We start from the raw sequence: 16,319 nt of genomic DNA on the forward strand, positions 1-16,319 counted from the left end.
ATGATTTGTGGAGAGTACATTCTTTCTGAAGAGATGAAGGTGTGCTTCGTCCTGGTTTGAAGGTCATCTGCAGGGTGTTACAATTTTATTGTGGAAAGAGCCTAGGCTTGGAAGTGCAATGGTGCTGAGTTGGAATTTAGAATGTGTCCCTTCTTACTTCATTTTGGATCCTTCTCCTATATTAAAGAAGATAATCGTCCCTACCTCACCGGACTGCTATAATAATTGAATGGGGTAAGGCATGAAAAGTGTCTAGCAAATACTGGTCACTCAAAACTCACAATCACTATTTTTATTATTACCCATACTATCTTGCTATCTAGCAGAATAACAGCAAAGAGAAGGAACACCAGTTCTGCAGTTCATTTATCAATGAATCAATCACAAAACTGCTAAACAAAATCTGCTGTTTCTAAAGATGAGAAATACCAAGAAGGAGATGTTGGTCTTTACTTGATGTTGGAAGCAAATTAAAATTCATGTTAAAACCTGAAAAACAAACACATGTACTGTTTCCTTAATTAAGATCTGATTTCTTACAGTAGAGATTCTCTTGGATGATGTTTTTATTTTAAGCATATGTCTATGCATTGCTGCATATATGTTTACATAATATATGTATATTGCAGCACTGAACAGTGATCTACAGATATATATATATGTGTGTGTATATTTGTGTACACACATATGTAATTTCATGGCTGGTCAGACAGTGTTGTAGAATGAGGACCATTATCATACAATGAATGTTTTCTTGTTGTTGTTTGTCTTGAATATAAACCTTATCTAGTGCTCTCCATGTGCCAGACATGTTTTACAGATACTGATCTTTTCAGTCCTCACAATAACCCTGGGAGGTAGGTGCTATTTCTATTTCTCTCTATTTTGCACATGAAAAACCCAAAAGTGCAAGAAGACTAAATAATTTTCCCAAAGTCGCACAGCGAATAAATGGTGAAGCCTGTCTCCAGGCAGTCTCTGTCTGGAGGTGCAACTAAAATGCCAAGGAGGAGTATTAAGCAGAATGATAAAATGCGCATGTTTTAGCAAGGAAATGGCTGAGGAAAGAGAGGAGAAGAGAAGAGAGAAAGTTCTTTTATGTTATAAAGGTTGCCATAGACCTTATTGAGACGTGGGAGGCTGTACAGTATCTGAAAGAAACTATAGTCAGGGGCATGTTTTGACTTCAGAGGATTTGAAGAAAAAGGATGAGAAGATGTAGGATGCCTGAAGCATGCATTCAAAGGCAACATGCTAGAACCACCCAGAAAGAGCACTGCTTCCATTATTTATGTCATTTCCAGGAACCCACCCCCTACCTAAAAGGTACACATGTCCTGCCTCTTTTAAGCATGAGCAGCACAAGGAAGCCACTGACCGTCTTTCTCAGGGCACGCCGTAGGCCTTGCAGCTCCAGAATCCACACGGCAGAGGTCTGGAACTCCGTGTGGAGGACCCCGTACAGGGCCCAAGGGAAAGCGTCACAGAGAGGAAAATGTATTACTTGTTGACAGTGTGCTGAGTCCACGCTGATGGACATGCTTCATCCTGGCTGTCGTCCTTTAAGGTTGTATTTCTCCTGGGGGAACATCACATCTGTATTTGACAAAAGGTCCTGAATGGGAAGTGAAGGTAAACTATAGCCCTCTAGTTGCCATTTATTCAAAACTGACCGCCTCTTTATTTGGACAAGGAGTCCAGCGCTATTTTCCCCATGAAAAAAATAATACAAGTGTTTTCTGTAATTTGAATATTGTTTTATTATTTGAAAGACAGAAAAGCTTGTTCCTCTGAGAAACTACATCTGAAAATCCTCTTGAGATCATTTATGAATATGCAGAGAAGATATACTTTCATTTACGATCAAAGTTTGAAATCAGAGTAATATCTAAAAAAGAAAAGTGGCAATAATGACACTATTTTTTGCTTAATATAGTTCTATGTCGTTTGACTGAATTTGGAATAGGCACAGAGTTCAATGATGAAGAGATCTGGCCATCTCATCTGAGCTTATTAGCTGTGTGACCATGGGCAAATTACTTAAATTCTCTAATATCAATTTCCTCATCTATAAAACTGAGGATAAATACAAACATTGAATTTATAGTACTATTCTAATTACAATTACAGTATGAACCACATGCATGACATCTTATCTGAACTTCTCTTGCACCATCATCATTTATACTTGTATTCATCAGCATGTATATGTGTATTACCTCCCATTTAGATCTAAATATCTTGATAGCTTAAAAATTTACAGAGTGGTTCACACACATTAAATCATGTCATCCTCACAGCAACCCTGCTAGGTAGGACTGGTAGGTATTATTCCACTTTTGAACAACTGAGGCTCAAGAGGATTTCAGTCATTTCCCTAAGCTCACATGCTGGAATGTGGTAGAATGGAATACAAACCTGGTGCTTCTCATTTATTGATGCTGGGCATAGACTTTCACTAACACAGGACTGTAGCTTTATCCTTGAATCCACTATCCTTTCCATCCCCACTCAGGGCCTAGCACCATCCTTTATGCAGAGTAGGCTCTCAACAAATCATTCATTCAGTCAGTCTTTCATTCATTCATTCATTTAATATTTATTTCCTGTCTACATGCCAGGCACTCTGCCAAGTGCTAAGATACTATGCTATGATTGTGCCCTCAAGGAACTTAAAATGTAGAGGAGGGAATGAAGGAAGGAAGGGATGGAGAGAGGGAGAGAGAGAGGGAGGGAGGAAAATAAGCATACTTGTAGTGGATAGATAATCTTTACTTTTTTCATCTGGGTTAGGTCCAGCCCAGGTCATTTTTCTTAGTGGTGCCCAGAAAGTTCTTGACCCCAGCCTCAGAGTACTGTTTTTTTAATCAAGACTGTAAAGATTTCCTAAGGTGACTTGTTGCAGAGTTTCTGGGTTACTGGGAGGAACTGTGAAGGTGTGTCCCACACAGCTGCAGAAGGTCACAGAGTGAATTGCAATGAAGTCATGGGAAGCTTGCTAGCTTGATTTTCTGCTACTTCTCTTCATCTAGATGAGAGAAGTGTTTATTTAGGAGGGTTCTCCCTGCCCTTGGCTTAGAAACAAGTTGTAAATTTTGTAACTCCCATAGAAGACTTCATCTTGTGCTTTTCTGTTTGGTGCAAACTCATGGACACTTTCTCAGAAAGTCAGCTCTGAATTTTGCACCAATGTTTCCAATGCATTTACAGAAAGTAGAACAATGCTAATAATAATTAAAAATTTTTGGCATGGTGAATCTGTTCAATAGAAAGAGAAGAAAAACAGCGATTTTGAGCACCTACCACATTGCAGGTTCTCTGTGCTCCTCTCACTTGTCCACTGCTTTAGCCTCAGTCCATGTCAGAAAAGTCTTCAGTAAATAAATATTGAATGAATATATTAATAAATGACCTTAGTGAGACTCAGGTTATTTTGCCGAAATTACCAGAGATGCCATTACATGAAAATATTTGTAAAAGAATAAAATCGAGTTCTCCTTCATGCAGAATGTATTTTTTAAATCACCAAATTCCAGTCTTTTTCCAATGTCTTGCTTTCCAGATAATAAACATTGACAATAATTCATTCCTTTGCAAGCATATTCACCATTACATATTTGTAAACATGTAGACAAAAAAAAAATTGCCAAGTGTATCATCTAAGAATTCAGTGCGTGAGTAGTCAAGCAGGAATAATTTATTAACCCAAACCTTGTTCCAGCTAAGTAAACTATGCTGCTAATACTTCTCTACTGAAGATATATAAACCTACAGCAGTGATAGGCATGAGAAATGGCCAGGAGGGTCTTGCTGTCTTTTGTCATACCTTATTTCTATTTTCAACTGTATCCCAAAAAAGAATTTTATTCATCAGAAGTGAAAATGAGATACTCTTATTAATGTATACTGCATGATCCAAATCTTTAAATAATTTTGGTGAATAAAGGACATAATGGCAAACCAACACCAAAAAATTTACAGGCTATAATTCATTTTGTTTCTTAAAAAGGTTTGTATGAAAAAGTCTACAGGTGGGAGGTAAAAAAGAAAAATCATTGAGTTCTGGGATCCTTGTGTCATAATTTTGAAAAAATAGTTGGGGAAATCAGAATCGTCTTGCAGAGTTAGATATCCTCTCCTCAGAAGAAAGCACATCAGGACAGAAATTTGTGTAGTCTCATAGGGTTAAATTTCTCCCAAATCCCAGATGTTCAGGTCCAAGCCTTTTTCAGTTGAACAGCAGCAACAAAGCCAACAGGAAAGAAAGGAAGTGAACTCTTGTGAAAACCCACCCAGTTTCAGCTCCAGGTTCCCACTAGCTGCTGTTATCAAATATGACCTTTCATTTGGGAGATTCCAAAAATGCATATAATTTCTAACAAGTTTCCAAATCATTTTTAATGGTTTCCTACAAAATATGGCTGTAGGAACTGTCTCCAAGACTCTACTCCAGGTTGGCAAGCAGCCCCCAAAGTGCCGGGGTGTGCTAAGGGTGCATAATAGTGCCAGCTCTGTTTGCTGGGCCCCTCCAGCGTACCTAGCACTTGCTAGAGCACTTTACCTTAAGAAATGGGTTCTATTTGTGCCACTTTGCAGAGGAAGAAACTGAGGTTTAAAATGTTAAATGACCTGCCTTGGGCCTTACCACCTGAATATACAGACCCAGGTCATCTGGCCCTCTTGATAACCAAGAGTACAGGTTGCCTTGAGGGATGGGGATGCCAGTGCCACCTGTGGAGGTTTTGGATGGAAGATAAAAGGATCTTTTGCTGAACCTTGCTTGGGGCCGAGGCATTGCTACTTTTATCATGGTGTACCCAGCTTAGTGACTGCCGGAGCTGGGTAGCCTGTGAAACGCTCCCTCCATGCCCCTGTGCTGAAAGGGGAGGATATTAACACTGAATTCCCTTCCTTTTTCTGTCAGTTAGAACCTTAATACTGTGTTAATGGAGCCTTTGGTACTTGGCTTACTTTCAGGTTTTTAGTGGTATTAAACCTTACCAAAAAGTCCATACACACATCAGTCAGTGCTATTGCCTGGGAATTTTTTAAGCATCCCTAAGTTTTGTCTCTACCCATCTCCACTCATTTATTCTGCTGCTCATTCCTCTACTTCTTCACCTGACATAAATCTTCCCTTTTGTAAAACCTTTATTCTTCAAAGGAGCACTCCCTTCCCACAGGGATTTCCACCTCCACATTGTGGCCCCTCTTTAGCGGGCTGAGCTCCTAAAACACCCCTGGAGGGAATAGTCCAATCCCGCTTGTACTGATGCCAAGCCTCAAACTTGTTGGCTTTCCATGTTTGTTTCTGAGCCAACATAAGGCCATGGGCTGGCCTTGTAATTTCTAGCAGCTGGTTCCCTCCTGGTTCTTCTCTTTTCTTTCTCCCCACTTAAAAAATTGCTTTTTACAACTATACTCTTAAAGGTTTATTTCTATAGACTTTCTCTTTTTCAGAATTTCCTGGGCATTTACATTTTTAAAACCACTTTTGTCCATCCCATAAGTGTTTACTCTTTAGACTTTGAGCTACCAGTGTAAAACAAAGCAAAGATCTTGTCCTTGTGGAGTTTATAGTCTAAGTTCTCTAGTAGATTCCGTGTGATTTAAGTGCCACTGAATCTGTCTCTGTTGTGGCTGGGACAAGCCAATGTAGCTGTCCGGCCTGTGCTTCCTTCCCACACCCTTTCTTTGGGTGTGAGAATATCGAAAGACCACCCAGACTAAGAACCACATTGCCAGCTTTCTCTCTTGCCCTTTATGGCTTCAGTTTCTTTTCCTGCCCATTGATCATAGAACTGATAATTGTGTGGGTCTCAATTCATATTCATACTCTCATTCTCAATTATATCTTGGTTTGTTAGGTAGTCATACCTTTTTTGCTTCTAACAAGGAATTTGGGACTCTTAAAGATATATAAAATATATTTGAAATTAACCTTAAATAAAATATAGCAGTTAGTTACTAACAAGGAAAGGAAACCTAAGGCTTAGGATATTTGCAAATATGGATCAGCCTAAAATTTTTCTCTGAGCTCAGATTGGTATGTGACACAATCAAAACATCTCAGCAGCCCATAAGGCACTAAATTGTTTGGCTGGTCTTAAACTTTGTCTATGAAAACCTTTCTTTTTTCCTTATCATTTCTTTTCTCCTGTTATTTGGCATGCTCCTTGGCTTCTCTGCAGTTCCTCAATAAAACAGCTTTTTTCTTCCCATTACTGCATTGTTCCTTAGGATTCCTCTGATTTACAGCTTGTGATAGATACTGCATATTTTCAGTCACATCCAGGATGGAAAAGACCAGACTTTGGTGTCATAGAAAACTGAGGTGAATTCTAGATCTGTCAGTGGTACTAGCCATGCCCTTGGATAAGGCAATTATCCTCCCCAAGTCTGTCTTGTCTATAAAATGGAGCTAATGGCATTTTAGAGGTTTGATTGGATGTTCATATTCAATACTATGCATGATAGGCAAAATAGCAGCCCACCCGAAGATGTCCACATCCTAATTATCAGAACCTGTGAATATATTAGGTTACATGGAGAAGGAGAATTACAGTTCTGATGGAATTAAGGTTGCTGACCTTCAGATGGAAGATTATCCTGGATTATCCAGGTGGATCCAATGTAACCACAAGGGGAAGAAAAGAATGTGTCAGAGCAATGTGATATGAGAAAGACCTGATGTGTCATTACTGCCTTTGAAGGTGAAAAAGGGCTATGAACCAAGGAATATGAACTGCCTGTAGAAACAGGAAAAGGGAAGGAAGCGGATTCTGCCCTAGAGCCTCCAGAAAAAACTCAGCTCTACCAATGCCTTAATGTTTAGACCCACTTTGGACCTGTTCACCAGAACTGTAAGATAAAATTGTGTTGTTCTGAGCAACTATTTTTAAGGTAATTTGCCCCACAACAATATGAAACTAATACAGAAATTAACAGCATATTTATTCCCTTTTTCATTTAAATATCACCCTTAAACTTTCTTGTTACATCAAGTTTATCAGTTTACTCCTTTCCCTTGGACCAGTGGACTTTGCACTCAAAGATGTGTTCCTACAGTCGTCTGAAGTTGCCTTAGTCCCCAAGAGGCTAGCAGACCTGGGCCTAATCCCCTCATTAGCAACAGGGTCCTGGTTTTCACATCTGGAACTGTAAGGTCTGCTCTTAATCATGTTTAGTCTTTCATGGCTTGTCTTTGTCCTTTTCTCTCTCCCTTTGTTGCCTCTGACAGGTTCTGAAGAAGAAAGACTCTTCATTAGCAGATTATTTCTTGGCACAACTTTAATCCATTCTTTTAAGTGCATCATCACCCCTTCCCCTCGTCACCTCCTTGGACATTCTGGAATGTGTCTGTAGAGCAGAGTCTTTTGTCTTGCTTGATCTCTTTCTTCCTTAATCATCTTGAATTTGTCAACAGATAATGTTTCACTGATATCTGATTTTCAATATTTAGCCACACAGTTCTTCGCCTTTTCCCCCTCTCTTCCTCTCTGTCACCATGTATAATTGTCTCTGTTCTTCAAAGACTTCAGCCTTTCTTTTTTCCCCTCACTTGAGAGCTTTCTTCATACTACTGAAAAATTCTTACTATGATATCAGAAAAAGAGAGCAGAGTCCATGCTCTTCATCTTGCTCTTTTACATTTTTTTCTTCATATTTCCACAAGAATTTTGTCAGATTCCATAGGCCTCTGCAAAATTTCTTCACTTTTGAGGAATTCAAATGAACCATTTTGTGATCAGAGATTATAGTGGCTTTCACTTTACATATCACAGTTTTGTCTATAAGCAATGATAATTCTACTGTTGACTTTCTGAAATATATACAGACTATAAGCAAGCAAACATAAGTTGGCATTATTCAATCCTATATTCTTATGAGAAATTTTTAAAAAATATTTAAGTATATAAATCTTGATGAATTTTTTCTATTTAATCATATTTTCTCATCTTGACATGCCCTTGAAATTTGTTCCAAACACCAACCTTCTTTTTGCTTGCTTTGAAGTTCTTTGTACCTTTAAATTAATTTTTTCATTTTTATGGATGTTTGTATATTTTATACATTTTATACATATTTAACCTTATTTTTTCCTTTCCACATATCACCCTCTAATAAAAAACATCGAAATAACTTATATTCTAACCTGAGCATTGTCCATACTAAACAGTTCCCCCACCACAAGCCATAATCTTCTCTTAGAATATTGACCTGCGTATCAGCTCCGGTCTTGGTCACCTCATGAGCAACAGTTGCCCTCTTTACCTGAAATCTTTTTCCTTTATGTCAATTATTTGCAGCTTTTGATTGACTAGAGAGTCTACACATACTTTGTAATTAGACTACATGCTGTCAACATTTACATATTGACCACTTTCTCTGGACCAGGCAAAGTGCTGAAGATAAAATAGTAAGCAAACAGGCAGAGTTCTTGGCCTCATAAAACTTACCATTTAATGATGCAAAACACAGATTCAGTTTTTTCAGCCTGTTTCCTTACCAATAAGACAGAGATTAAGAAAAATAGAAAATATTTAGCCCATAATGCTTGGTACAAATTAGATTTTCAATTAATATCTACTATAATGGCAATTATAGTAATCATTATGATTGTTATGATGAAGAAAATGCTTGGTCTTTTGCTTCAGAGGCTATGACTCTTACCCTGCTCTATTTCGATGCCAGCTTTATGGTTTTTTTTTCAAGATACATAAATCACACAAAATGCTACATTAAAAAATTTAAGAGGTTCCCATATACCCCACTCCCCACAACCCTCACTCCTCCCACATTGGCAACTTATTTCATTAGTGTGATACATTCATTGCATTTGATGAGTACATTTTGGAGCATTGCTACACAGCATGGATTATAGTTTATGTTGTAGTTTATACCCTCTCCCAGTCCATTCAGGGATTATGGCGGGATATATAATGTCCTGCATATGTCCCTGCAATATCATCGAGAACAACTCCAAGTCCCGAAAATGTCCCAATATCACACCTCTTTTTCCCTCTCCCTGCCTTAAACAACTCCCATGGCATTGTCAGGAGGTCATCAGAGGGGTTGCACTTATGCACATCTTAGCAGGATCTCAGAAAGAGCCCCAGGTAAGGGTGTTCCTGAGGACTATGGAGACACCCAGGTCCTACAGCCATGACAGACGGCTCTGGAGTTCAGGGCCTTCAGGGCCCTACTTTGGAATTTTTGCTCCTGAGTGTGATGGAATTGAACTCAGATGTGACCTATCTATACATGCCTCTTCTATCACTTCTACCAAACCTGTGGTTGGCACTGGGGTTGGTGTACGCTCAGGAGACTTGAATCTCTTGACTGTCTATGTGCCAGCTGGGCCCTAAGCCTCAGCAGAGTTGCCACACCCACACTCTTGTTTGATGGACTTGCCCAGGTCAGCTAACTGGGAGGTGAGGATGGTCAATCACATACCAGAGAACTGAAAGAGTCTACAGCTGCAAGCAGGAGAATTCCATCCATCAGCCAAGAGGGATCTAAGCCCCTTTTAATTTAGAGATGGAGTAGACATCGCCATCCCAGGGTCCTCAGGCTGGAGGAATAAAATATGGATCAGAGTGGACTCACTGATATTCTACTATAGAATTATTGTGACTCTAGCAATGGAAGACATTTTATCATTATTATGATTCTTTTAGAAGTAACAAGAAGGGCTTGTACACCTCTGCTACTACCTTCATGAGAGCCTAAATCCCAGAATTAGATGGACATGGATTCAAATTCTTGCTCCACCCCTGACTAGTTGCATGACTTTAGGCAAATTTTTCATTATCAAGCCTTATTTTCCTTATCTATAAAATGTATATAATAAGAATGTCTCTCCCATAGGGTTGTTGTAAAATTAAGTTAAAATAACTGTGACGCTTCCAACACAATGCTTAGGATCTAGTAAGAATGTGACAAATGTAGCCATATTTAGCATTATTATCTTTAATTCTTGGTTTGGTAGGAGTCTAGGGCTTCCAGGATAGGAACCGTGAATACAAAGAGCCATTAAAGACATGGGTGCTTTTACTTGTTTGTTTGCTCTGCAGAGGGGTGGGCTGAAGGCAATTTCAAGGCTAACAAGTAGTTTGGAAGGATTAATCTGAAGGTGTTGTTCAATACAAACCAGGAGTGTAAGAGGCAAATGATCTGGGTATAAACCATTGACATCATAGAGATATAAAGTTATGAGTTGGAACTGATGAGCTCAATGTCCCTCTTCTCAAATTTGTTTGATTTTATTTAGTTCTTTAGGGCATTCTTTGAATTTCTTCTCTTGTGATTTCCTTGCTTCTATGCCTTACCATTACAGACAGCCAAAGTCAATAAAAATGAATTTTAACCTTTCTAATTTTCATTTGCTCAATATTCCTGGTCCTTCTTATTTGTTTTCCTCAAGTACTTTGTTCCATCATTACTTATACAGTCCTTGTATCAACCATTAGCCAATCCATTAGACTCAGACCTTGGAACCAAGACAGTCTCCAGGGTATAAACTGAAACCAAAGCAAGGCAAAAGATGCATTGACATCTAGAGTTCAAGCAGAGCTAGAGATTCGGGCAACCAGGAAACAGAATAAGAATCTGAGAAACCAGAACATTTATTCATTGCTTAATTATCTATCTAACTGATGTGACTAAGAATGTACAAAATCCTGTGAACAGAACTAGGATCTGGGATTGCCATGATTTGCAAATAAGCATGGGCTAGCCCATCTGGAACAAAGGCTCTATGGAAAAGACAGACACCAATGAAAATAGTTGTAAAGTTGGTACCTGTGGTAAGTGCTACAGAGGCAATATCCCCAACACTATAAGGACCTATGATAGCAGGGCTTGACCTGGTGAGGAGGGTCAGGAAAGATTTCCCCAAAGAAAGGAAAACTGATTATTGAGTAGGGTTGAAATGGAGAGCTTGCTAGAGAGTACCTGGAGCAATTTCCTATGTCTTGGATGTTTTTTCTAGGTCCTGGTTAAAGATCAGCCTGAAGATATGACTGGGACATCCTCATTCTAACTCTCTTGGTTTTGTCTAACATCATTCTCCCCTTAGCTTCTACTCAGAACTTGTCCTCTCTGTGGCCCTTCGAAATCTTGGTGACTTTGAGTACCACAAAAGGTACTCAGCTCCAGGCATCTCAATCTTACCCCAGCAGTGATCTTTCTGTCTACATATTCTCTGTTCCTTTCTTGGGCTTTGCCTGGGATGAACTGTACAAATTTTACATTTGACCCTTCTTGTATCTTTTCCACTTTTTCTTGCTTCTCTCCCATATTTCTTCTTTGAAATTTGTATTGAGTCTGTACTTTACTAATACCTCTTCCAACATTTTTACTAATGTCTCTTCCAACATTTCCTTTAGCCTTGACCAAATCCCATAATCTCTGGATTGTATATTCTAAAAAGTGAGCAGGAAACAGGGACAGAGTCAATTTGAGACACATGATCATTGAGATGCATAATTGTTGCTGTGCTCTCTGGCAGCTAGTCAAGAACAGCAAATAGCCTTTTGCTGTTCCTTTTATTCAAGAATAAACAGAGCATCCCTGTCATCTGGCTTCAAAACTCACATCTGCAGCAGTCAGTGAACATGCCCTAATGCCTCACTGACTCTCAGGGCTTTGCTTATTCTTAGGATTCTGCTCCACTTGCTCTGACTCCAACAGGTTCCAAGGAATCTGAGTGCTCTATCAATGTTCTTTCCCTCCCCCTAAGTTACAACATTATGACTGCTCATACTCCCCCTATCATTACTAGGCATCAAATCATCTTCCCACATTCACCACTCACCTGCACTGATAAGCTCACTTCTTCCTCACACTAACCTGGAGAAGGGAGAAGGGCTAGTACTAAACACAGAAAGGTGATGCAAGCTATCCAAGACTTTTAGCAAAGCTGAAACTAGATTAGAATTCTGATCTCCTTACTCATGGCTCCAGGATCTTTCCACTAAGTCATGTTTGCTTTTGTTTCCAGTGTTTTGTTTTAAAATAGGATATTTTAGCCAAGAAAAGAGTGCTAAATATCTTCCATTTTCCTTCTGGAAAGATTTCCTAACCTCTGGTAGGCTATGGGCAGCTACTACACTTGCCCTTGTCCTTTGACTTCCAAATGGGAAGCCCTGGCAGGAGACCAAGGGAAAGAAGATAATGAGATCAGAATAGTTATATCTTTTCTCACTGGTTGCTAGGTGAGGGGGTTTAGTAATTGTGTTCCCCACCCATGGCATCTGTTCCTTCTCAGTGACTCTCTCCTACAGCTCTTCTTGATCTCAGGTAACCTCTCCTTCCCCTTGACCCATCAGACCTAGGGGTGGTAATGGCTTCCAATTGTTGTTTGCCATTGCATGTTTCACCATCCTTTGTTGATTTCCCTTAATATCCCCACCCCTTTGTAAATTGTCCTTTCATGAAAGTTTCCTGAATTGCACCATTTGAGGGTGTCCTCTCTTTTCTACCAGGACTAAGACTGAAAAAAGTGCAGCTGTAACGCACTTTTCCCTCCCAACTCTTGTTCTCCTTAAATTTTCTAATGGGCATATTTCGCATTTTGTGAAATGATTGCCATGGAGGAGATCCTGAGAGATGAGCAGCACCCATAGTCCCCATTTCCCCACCACTACCACCCCCAAGATGTCCCACAGAGTCTTCTGTGGGATTTCCACCAACTTCAAGGAGAAAATACCCACACAATGCCTTGGATGGGCATTCATGGGCAGAATCCATTAGGATAATAGAAAATTAAGGGAATAACAAAGGAAGACCTTCCTCGATCTGTCTCTGGAAACATTAATCTTGGTCCCTGTGCCTAACATAGATGCCCACAAGCCGTCTAGTTTTAATGATAAAATTCCAAGCTTTGAGAAATGGTATTTGGCACTGGACCAGAAATGCCAAGTTTTCTGTAGTCAACATATGTACTGTGGTGGCAGGGTCCCCTCAGGGAGGTCCCTGTGGTAGGCGAAACCCAATGCCCATCCCACCACCACATAAACACCCTTGAAAGCCCTTAAAGGGAATGTCCTCAATGGCCACCCTGCAGTCTCAGCAAATCTGTGGGAGGTCCCTGAGCATATCAGCCTCAGCATCTTCACATTCCCTTCATTCAATGAAACCTCATCCTTCTCATGCTGTGTCTAATCACTTGGAAACTCTGTCATTGAATGAGTCTCTAATGAAATTAGAATCTATCAAAGCACAAGGCCAGGACTGTGTCAATTTGCCATGTTTGTATCCACTGGTTTAAAAAACTCTGCTATAAGACTATTACATGGTTTAGCCATTCTGGCCCAGATAACTCCAATGTTATTGTTATGCTCCACAAAGCTATTTAAACTTCCAAAGCTTTTCCAAATCCTCTATTTCCTTAGATCCTCCTTGCAAATCTATATTGTTGGCAAGACTATTACTGTTATCCTGTTTTCTCAGAGAGTTGAGGAAACTGAGATCATGATTCTCAACTACTGTTGGCAGAATTGGAATGAGAAATTAAGTCTTCTTATGTTCTTTGCCATCCCATTACATCCTTTCCACCATATCACCTTTTATCCCATGCTGTCTGCATGCAATGTATCAATGTTCACTTTTTGGAAGTACCCTTATGCGGTCACCCCTCAGGCTGAAGTGTGGTTTGCTGGCCTGGCGAGGGGCGGCGGCCGTGGTTAGGCCTATTCCAAGCCGCTGCCCCCATAATAGGGTGGTTGGTCGGGCCCACCGCCACCCCTGAAGGAAGCTCGGCATGGGCGCAGAGTGCCCTCGGGTCTCCCCTTCTCGGCAGCCATGCTTCCGCAGCCACCCCTCCTCCCGGATGGTGCCACACGATGCCTTGTGGGGCGGCACCCTTCTTCTTCTTTCTCCCTGTGCAGGCGCAGGGCGGAAAAATCCAGTCTGCCCTTTTCCCTCCCCCCGACAGCAGCAACAGCCAGGCGTGGGCAGGAAACTCCAGTCTGCCCCCCACCCCAGCAACAGCAGCCACCAATCACTAAACCCTGCCACTTCCCCCAGCAACAGCAACAGCCAATCCCTAATCACCACCCCTCCCCCGTCCAGTACCGCCCACTGACCTTTCTCCGGCAACCAATCAGAACAGGGCGTGGCTTCGACCAATCAGCCTTCTCCAGCCCCTATAAAACTGTTGCCTCTCCCTCAATAAAGTGGACTTGCGTGTTTACCTTGTCTCCGCGGTAGTTCTTCTGCCGTGCGCCCTCCAGTCCTGAGAGCCCTCGACAAGGGCCTGGCCTCCCTTGTCCCCAGTTCGTCGCCTGCTTCTCCGGGCGACCCCTTCGTCGCCGGCTTTGCCGGGCGACCCCGTCAGCCGAACCGCGCAACCCCTGTGAGACCGACCCCTCGTCTGCTGCCGGACCGACCGCTCGTCCCAAGTGGGACCGACCCCTCGTCCCAGGTGGGACCGACCCCTCGTCCTAAGCTGGACCGACCCCTCGTCCACAACCAGACCCCACCTCTACCGACCGAGCAAACCGTCGCACCCTTAGTAATATTTTAACAGTGTTCTTGTTGTGGAAGATGAGAGAGGAGCGATTATTTGCATATAGAAAGGCCAGGACTCAGGAATGACTTTGAGAAGGAAAAAATGATTTGTTGATGGCCGGCTGACTCAGGAGCTTTCTGTTTCAAACCCGAGCCCTGAACAAGATCTTTGAGTTCCTTTTATACAGAGAGGAAGGGCCAAATAGTTCTTTTGTTTCAGCACTCAATAGTCTTGAATTAGCATATATCTTCCACATCCTAGGTAAGCTTTTAGCACGGACTTCATACATTCTAGATAAGCTTTTAGCACATTTGGTTTGCGTTTTCCCTGAATATTTAAAGTTTATAGAGTTTGCATTGCTAAACTGTTTCTCCGGGACTGGAGTCGTGGCCATGGTCACCAAGGGCAGGGCTGCAGCCTCTTACTGTCCCAGACCCACAGGTCAGGACCCATACAGCTTAGGTTATCTATGAAGAGACGAACAGCCTCCCACCCATAGCCCACATCATTCGTATTCTTTCTTCTACAATAGGAAATCACAAATAAATTGTATATTCAAGAGTTTGTACTCTTTAAGTTAATGCATTTATTTATAATTCATTATTTTACCATTGGAAGTGTGAAAAAATTGTGGCTAGAGTTCTAACATAGTAGAGGAAGTAGCACTTGCAATAGCTCTGGTCCCTGAATTGTACTACAATCTACTTCCCTAGCCTTGTGCATGAGTTTCTGCAAGTCCACAGTCCTATTGAGCTTGGGAGCTTTCCAGAGGGACCTGCAGATTTGTTGAAGATTAAAAGCCTCTATGCCACAATCCAGAAGAGGCAACCAACAGCTGGCTACCTTTAGGAGGACTAGTTTCCACTAAATCAAGTATTGTAAGTGGAAAACTAGCCTCCCTAAGTTAAGTCCAAGCTTCTTCCTTTGAAACCCTCTCACCCACAAAACTGTACATAACATGTGTCCTGACACTAAATGACCAAGGCATAAAGATGGCTTATTATCCTTGGTTTTATTTCCCTTCTGTAATGGAACAAAAGGGGATTAAATGTTGAGAGGGCTGCTACGTCCTCTAGAGATACTCAATGAGTGTAAAGGGTTGCAAATTAGCACCCTTTGCATTTGCATTTTCAGGGCCATTTGCCATTAGATAATGAAGCCCAAGTCTAGGCTCCACATAGCCCCCAACCTCCAAAATCCACTTGGAGTCCAAAGAGTTAGGAAAGAATCTCAACTAACCCTCTTTCCACGTCAGAACAAAAATGGGAGAATAGCTCTTCAATAGCCTCTGATGATCAATGACATACCTGACATTGTCTCAGGCCCTGAGGTACAGATAAATGAGGTTCAACCTCTGTTTTTGAAGAATGTGTCTTCAAGATAGTGCATCAGATAGTAAAATGTAATAATAATAAAGAATTGCTATTTTTTTGGTTCTTTTGGGGTTTTTTGGTTTGTTTTTTTGTTGTTGTTAGTTTTTCTTTTTGTTGTTGTTTTCTTTTTTTTTTTATTTTAAGGAATTACTATTTTTAACCAAACCTGCCTTCCAAGGTTGTTACTTGAAGGCCCAGTGTCTCCATTTTTGTTCCTATCTGAGTACCTTGATTGATTTGTTTGAGCAGTAGCGAACATGAATTTGAGTTGGGGAAAATGAGACAGGCAGGACCAAGCATAAGAAGATAAAAATAAAATTCTTAGGGCTAATCCCATAGGGAAGAGGGGAGGAGGAAACAAGAGTGTCAGGGGAGGAGAGAGGAGCTAGTGAAGCTGGCATGGTGCCTGGAGCACGGCAGGGGAAGCACTT

The 16,319-nt window shown here is 41.0% G+C and overlaps 1 long non-coding RNA gene across 1 annotated transcript in view; it reads right to left on the reverse strand.

Moving 5' to 3' along the window:
* LOC101416392 (uncharacterized) overlaps positions 1-16,319 on the reverse strand; it is a 56,100-nt gene that overhangs the window by 5,796 nt on the left and 33,985 nt on the right. The window contains exons 2-3 of the long non-coding RNA XR_188158.4: positions 3,304-3,371; positions 1,379-1,579 (exon numbers count right to left, since the gene is read on the reverse strand). This is a non-coding gene — a long non-coding RNA (uncharacterized lncRNA). The remainder of the gene's footprint in view (positions 1-1,378; positions 1,580-3,303; positions 3,372-16,319) is intronic.

This window comes from Dasypus novemcinctus, chromosome 21 (genome assembly GCF_030445035.2).
Source record: "Dasypus novemcinctus isolate mDasNov1 chromosome 21, mDasNov1.1.hap2, whole genome shotgun sequence".
NCBI lineage: Eukaryota > Metazoa > Chordata > Mammalia > Cingulata > Dasypodidae > Dasypus > Dasypus novemcinctus.